The sequence below is a fragment of the Chiloscyllium plagiosum genome, chromosome 19 (genome assembly GCF_004010195.1).
Source record: "Chiloscyllium plagiosum isolate BGI_BamShark_2017 chromosome 19, ASM401019v2, whole genome shotgun sequence".
In the NCBI taxonomy this organism is placed as follows: Eukaryota; Metazoa; Chordata; class Chondrichthyes; order Orectolobiformes; family Hemiscylliidae; genus Chiloscyllium; species Chiloscyllium plagiosum.
The window spans coordinates 11,039,599-11,045,864 of NC_057728.1; the positions used below are offsets into that span (position 1 = coordinate 11,039,599).

General features: G+C 38.6%; 1 protein-coding gene across 1 annotated transcript in view; it reads right to left on the reverse strand.

Moving 5' to 3' along the window:
• LOC122559510 (A disintegrin and metalloproteinase with thrombospondin motifs 20-like) overlaps nucleotides 1-6,266 on the reverse strand; it is a 373,826-nt gene that overhangs the window by 86,872 nt on the left and 280,688 nt on the right. The window lies entirely within an intron of this gene.

Consider the following 6,266-nt stretch of genomic DNA (forward strand, 5'->3'; position numbering starts at 1 on the left):
TGTATGATCTGCTGTCCTCTGTTTGGCAATCTTTGTTTGAAGGTCCACAGTATCCTTCTAATGATGGGCTGTTGGATGGCTTATTAAATTCATTTATTGAATTAATGTCAATATAAATACCTTATCAAATTTAAGGGTTTTTTTAATAACATTTCTATAAGCCATAAAAGATCAAGTTATTTGGCTGGATCAGAATTGCATTAATATCTTGAATTTTCACCACTGTTCTGTTAAGATTACCAAATTGATGCAGTTTTTAACCTGAAATGTGGACAGCAGCACTCAATATGCTGAATCCTCCAGATACAATTCTGACTAAACTAGGATTTTCATTTCTGTGGCATTTATATTCATGCAATTGTTCAAAGCACAAACAGATATTTGCCCTCAAAGATTTTCTTCGGTGTCCCGCTGCGTAAAATATCAAATGGTAAAAAATGGTAGAGGAATATTATAAAGTAACAGACCATTTGCCCATAACAGCTCTTGCTGGCTGATGCTTCACTTGAGCTTCCTCCCATCGTTTCCCATTTAAACATACCATCCATTTTAATCTTCCTCAAAGCCTCTCTACCTTTCAATTAAAGACATGTTCTCTTTCAGCTTCAACCACTCCCTGTGCTAGAGAGTTTGATGTTGTATCACTTGTTGAGTAAAGAAGGTTTCTGAATTCCTTGTTGGATTTCCTTGTGAATATTTTATACTGATGGCCTCTGATTATGCTGTTCTCCACAAGAGGAAACATTTCTTCTGCACCCACGCTATCAAAACCTTGCACAATTTTAAACGCCATTAGGCCACCAAAAGAAACACAACCTAGCCTGATGATCCATTCCTGTTATGTACATATACCCGTTTCTGGTATCATTCTTGTATATCTTCTTGGTACCCCTGCAGGGCCTTTGTACCGATTTTATAATGCAGCCACCGTAACAACATGCAGTATTCAAACTGTGATAAAACAGGTTCAACAGGACTTTCCTAATTTGCAGTCATATCCCTCTAGAAATAAACTCTATTGCTAGTTTCATAAAAATAAAAGACATTTGCTAACCTCTGTGTACTTTTAAGTGATTGAGATTCCATGTGGGTTCCTCTACCCCACCTAGATGTGCATCTAGCAAGGAACAAGTGATCCTCCTATTTTTCCTACCAAGGTCACATTTATCAATTGTTTGCACATTCTGCAATTTTGTTAATGTCCTTCTGTAATTTATTATAATTCATCTCAGTATCGACTATTCTCCCAATTTAGTGTCATCCACAAATAATCATTAACCTGTTTCTTATACATTTGATATTTTTTGTGTGTACCTCACTCCCTTGATGTGGTTTATTGAATCTGTAAGTGTACTATAGCCAGAGTATTGCCCTATATGTAAGCTTACGTAATGTATGTTATAAAGCTTAAGTTCTTGTTGAGAAAGTTGTCTTTAAGTTTCTTAATGCTGACTTAAATATAATCTGTCCTTACTGCCGTTACTGTATATTACATACCATAACTGACTGACTGAACACACCACACTATGCCACTGTATTAAGAGAGTGACTGAACATGAGACAGATATCTTTTACTGAATGTCACATACTGTGTATTTGTGCATCTGTGTCAAAGACATACTGCCTGGGCTAGAATTAATACATTGTACAACATACAATAATTAATTCTATCACCCACAAGTGTATGATGAAATTCTCTGTTGGGAATTTCCAGATAGCTCAATCTCCAGAGCAGATTGACTGTTTATAAAATCTGGCTACCTGATCTAAAACAGAAAACAGGATGAAGAGTACTTTCACTACAGACAAAATACAATTTCTTGCTCGTCTAAACAAAAAGGATAAATTGGTGTTATTTGCAACAGATGTTTGAGGTCTGAACCTGCAAAAGTGAAACAAACTGCTGAGAGTAACCTGCTATTCATTAGTTTTCTTGGAGCCTCAAGATTCAATTGTCGCTCCAGCAACCATGCTGGCCTGCTTACCATTGCTAAGTATATTTAAACAGTCAGCATTTTACATCGACTGTTACCAAGACTGTTTTGTGCTTCAGCAACTAGAAGACCTGTTTTGGTTCGGAAAGGTGAAGGAAAATAAATTTGAGAATTCTTGTCAATTTGATTTGATTTATTACTGTCACTTGTACCAAGGTACAGTGAAAAATGCTGTCTTATGTGTTTTACAGGCAGATTATATTATACAAGTGCATCAGGGTAACAGAACAGAGTGAAGGATACACTGTTATAGCTGCCGAGAAGTTGTAGAGGGAGACCAACATTAACATTAAAGAGGCCCATTCAAAATTTGGATCATAGCAGGGAAAAACCTGTTCTTGAATCTGTTTGTACATGTATTCAAACTTTTATATCTTTTGCCCAAGGGAAAAGGATGGAAGAGAGTGTAACCGGGGTGGGAGGGGTCTTTGATTATGCTGGTTGCTTTCCCAAGGCAGCGGGAAATTTTGACGCAGTCAATGGATGGGAGGCTGGTGTGAGTGATGGACTGGACTGTGTTCACAGTTCTCTGTAGTTTCTTGCGATCTTAGGAACAGCAGTTGCCAAACCACTCTGTGAGGCAACCAGAAAGGATGCTTTCTATGGTACACCTATAAAAGTTGGTAAGTGTTGATGTAGTGATGTCTAATTTCCTTAGCCTCCAGAGGAAGTAGAGGCATTGATGTACTTTCTTGACCATAGTTGTCAATGTGGGTGGACCAGGACAGATTGTTAATGATTGTCACTCCGACGAGCTTGACGCTGTCAATCAATTGCCCCTACAGTCATATAATGTCATTCAACAAAATCATAACGTTTTATATGCTAGAGTTTCTAAGAGTTTAAAATACTTTTGTCAGGTTAATGGAAAGGTTCAGGACAATTCAATGTTTCATGTGGGTGTGTTTTGTCATACCAGTGTGTCTTATGCATTTTGAGGACCTCATTTTGCATGTCGCCAATCTAAGACAATTAGTTCTCATTTAATATTCATCCAGCTGTGGGATCGAGTGTTCTGAGGAACCAATTATCAGTTATTTTCTGATGCAGCTGACAGTGCCCACACTCACCAGAGACATAAGGTGGAATAGTACCCTCCCTGGAGCTGGTGAGAGCGGGTAGTTATTGGGCAAACAAGACACTCACCCCTTTTGCCACCTCATCATTAGAGCTCTGGGTGAGACAGTCCACAGGGGACTTTCACAACTCACCAGAAATTAAGGGCGTGTGGTGCTGATTTAATGACTACTCAAATGCTACAACTCACCACCTATCGGATACCTGTCTTCCTGATAGAGGTGCACAATCCTTTATCCAAAATGCTTGGGACCAGCTGGTTTTCAGAATTAGGAATTTTTCGAATTTCAGAGTAAGTGACAGTTTGATGGTGAAAGTTTTAAAAATCTTACCGAAGGAGCAGACTTACTGAGTAAAATGGGCCTTGAGAGAGAATTGAGGCCTGCCGTTGATGGGCCATGCCCCCCAGTGTCGCATCTGAGTGACACACATCGAGTGGGTGTCGACTTGGGTTAACTGTTTGCACGCCGAACAACCTTGTTAATGAGAAAAAAACTTCACACAAAAACCTTCGGATTTTGGAGCTTTTCGGATTTCGGATAAAGGGTGGTCTACCGGTCACTGAGAAAGCTGGTTAGTTTCCCAACTATGAACCCAGTACAACCTGTCTGCAGGAAAGGTTCAGTTACTTATAGTTGCCAGCTAACGCACCAACCCCACCTTTGAATTAAAAATGGAATTATCACATGCATACTTTCCCCCAAGGTAAATGGCTAATTAATTCATCCATGAAGAGAGTAATTACTTGCCTTTCTGCCTCCTCAGCATGTAGCTGACTTTTAAATTAACAAGTAAAAGGAAAAAAACTGCACCTGTACTGGTCTGCCTCTGGACTTGACTTGCAAGGTGTCTAAAATGCAACTCAGAAAGCCCAATAAGCTGCTTTTATTTTGTATTCCTCAAGACGAGTGATGGCAGAGTTGGGAGGGCAATTGATATTGACCACTTGCAAGTTGGCCACAGTTTAAACAAGATGAAGATGCCAACTTTCTGCCCACTCTCATGCCATATGAACAAGTTATTTCATCACTGTTTCCATTTCAACAACAGTTATGAGTTATGTTCATGGCCATTTGAGGAATATTTGGTGTTTCAGTGTCCTTGTGAGGTTGGCTTGCAATTGGACAAGGACACTGTGATATTTAAATTGAGCAGGAAGAAAATTATCACTCCACTCAATGGATTAATTCATTTTGTGAAAGAGGAATTTCACGAATTCATGATCTATGAACATGATCATATGCTATCACACCATATGGATTATATCCTCTTAAAATGCACACTATCCATGTCTAATTGCTGTTGTTCATAACTTCAACTGTTTTAACATAACCATTGCTAGCAAGGCCAGCATTTCGATGCCCTCAAGAATGCGATGATAAGTCTCCTTCTTGTACTGCATTGACTTGAAGTCTCAACAGATAATGCTGTTTCTTTAGAGCACTGCTAACAATTAAATTGCTTCAACTGCAGAATGCCTTGTAGCAAAAGCCTGCCGGGTAGATTTGTTTTGTCTTATCAATATAGATAGCTATCAAATATAGAATGCAAAGTAATGCTACCACCCTATGTGAACAATCACTGTCGGTCAGCACTGATACATATCTCAGTAACCACAATCTGGGAACTGACTGTAGCACTGCATTCATCATGAAAGGTCTTGCACATTTCTACTGAAATGACAATAGACATTTAAAAGTTTGAAGTGATACATTAATCTGAAAGATCACTTCCTGCAGCAGTAAATAAAATTATGACATAATAATTGAATAGGACCTTCCTAAATCACACTGAATGGAGCAATTCATGCTTATTAATAATTTCCACTACTTTTGGGATTGTGAGATGTATTTCCTCTTGACAAATTGGATCACTTGATTTGACATATCTAGCTACTAAATCTTCATTATTTTCATCATCTGCTGCATGAAACAGAATTCACCACTTACTGGACATTTTCAGTTTTTTTCAGCCACTCTTTATCCTGCTGTTTGGCAACTCGGAAAACACAATTTATACAATATAACACGGAGGCTGCTGATCCCAAAGACAAACCATCTTCCTACTTCCTTCACTCCTGGTTTCCCACTTTTTAAGTAGCTTTGAGGTAAGTGACACATATTGCTGAACAATTAATCAGTTCCTGCAGCTTTTTAAATGTTTGTACGTGTTCAAATGCCCTAATAATTCATAGGATGCATAAGAATCAGGATTAGAAATTAAAACAGATATTGGATTTTGAGTCTTCAGGATATGTTTTCTGAACTGTAGCTAAGTGGGATGGAAAGATCATAATGTTGTTCTAATATTGTTTTTGTTTCCTTTCTCTGTGAATATTCTTCCCTGGTCTCCTGAGGTTGGCAACACTAGACACTCACGGGTTTCTGCTGTTCAGAATCAAGTTTGGATGGTTATCTGCTCACAGCTCAGCCCAATTCTGTCCATTTGAGATTAATTTCTAGCAAAGCTCACTGGGTCATCATTCTAAGTCGAAGCCTCCACTAATTCACCATCTCGACCACAGGATTATTGATGTCAATTACAATACACCCTAAGTTAAAAATCACACAACACCAGGTTATAGTCCAACAGCTCCTTCATCAGGTGGTAGTGGAGGGCTCAATCCTAACACACAGAATTTATAGCAAAAATTTACAGTGTGATGTAACTGAAATTATACATTGAAAAATTGATTGTCTGTTAAGCCTTTCATCTGTTAGAATACCGTGATAGTTTCACTTCTTTCATGTGTAAATCACAAAACCTTTTTTTAAAAAGTTGCATTCTCGGGTTAGCTGTGTTCTCTGTCTATGCCATGATGTTTAGATTGATTCTAATCTAAAAAGTGAGATAATGAAGTTCTACATGAATGCATGCAGTTTTTGAGCAAAGTACAATGTAATCCTGCAAGTACAAAATCACCCCACAAAATATATGTGTTCATGTGGATCTTTGTCTGTGTGTGTGTGTCTGTCGGTCTGTCTGGGTTGGGGGTTGTGAGTGTGAGAAAGTGTATGTGTGTGTGTAGTGAGTGCAGAGTGTCTTAAGTCTGTGAGGGGGTGCATGTGTGAGTGTGGGAGTGTGTGTGTCTATGTGCGTGTCTGTGTATATGTGTGTCCATGTGTTTGTGTGTATATGAGTGTCTGTGTGTTTGTGTGTGTGTGTGTGTGTGTGTGTAGGAGTATCTGTGTCTGT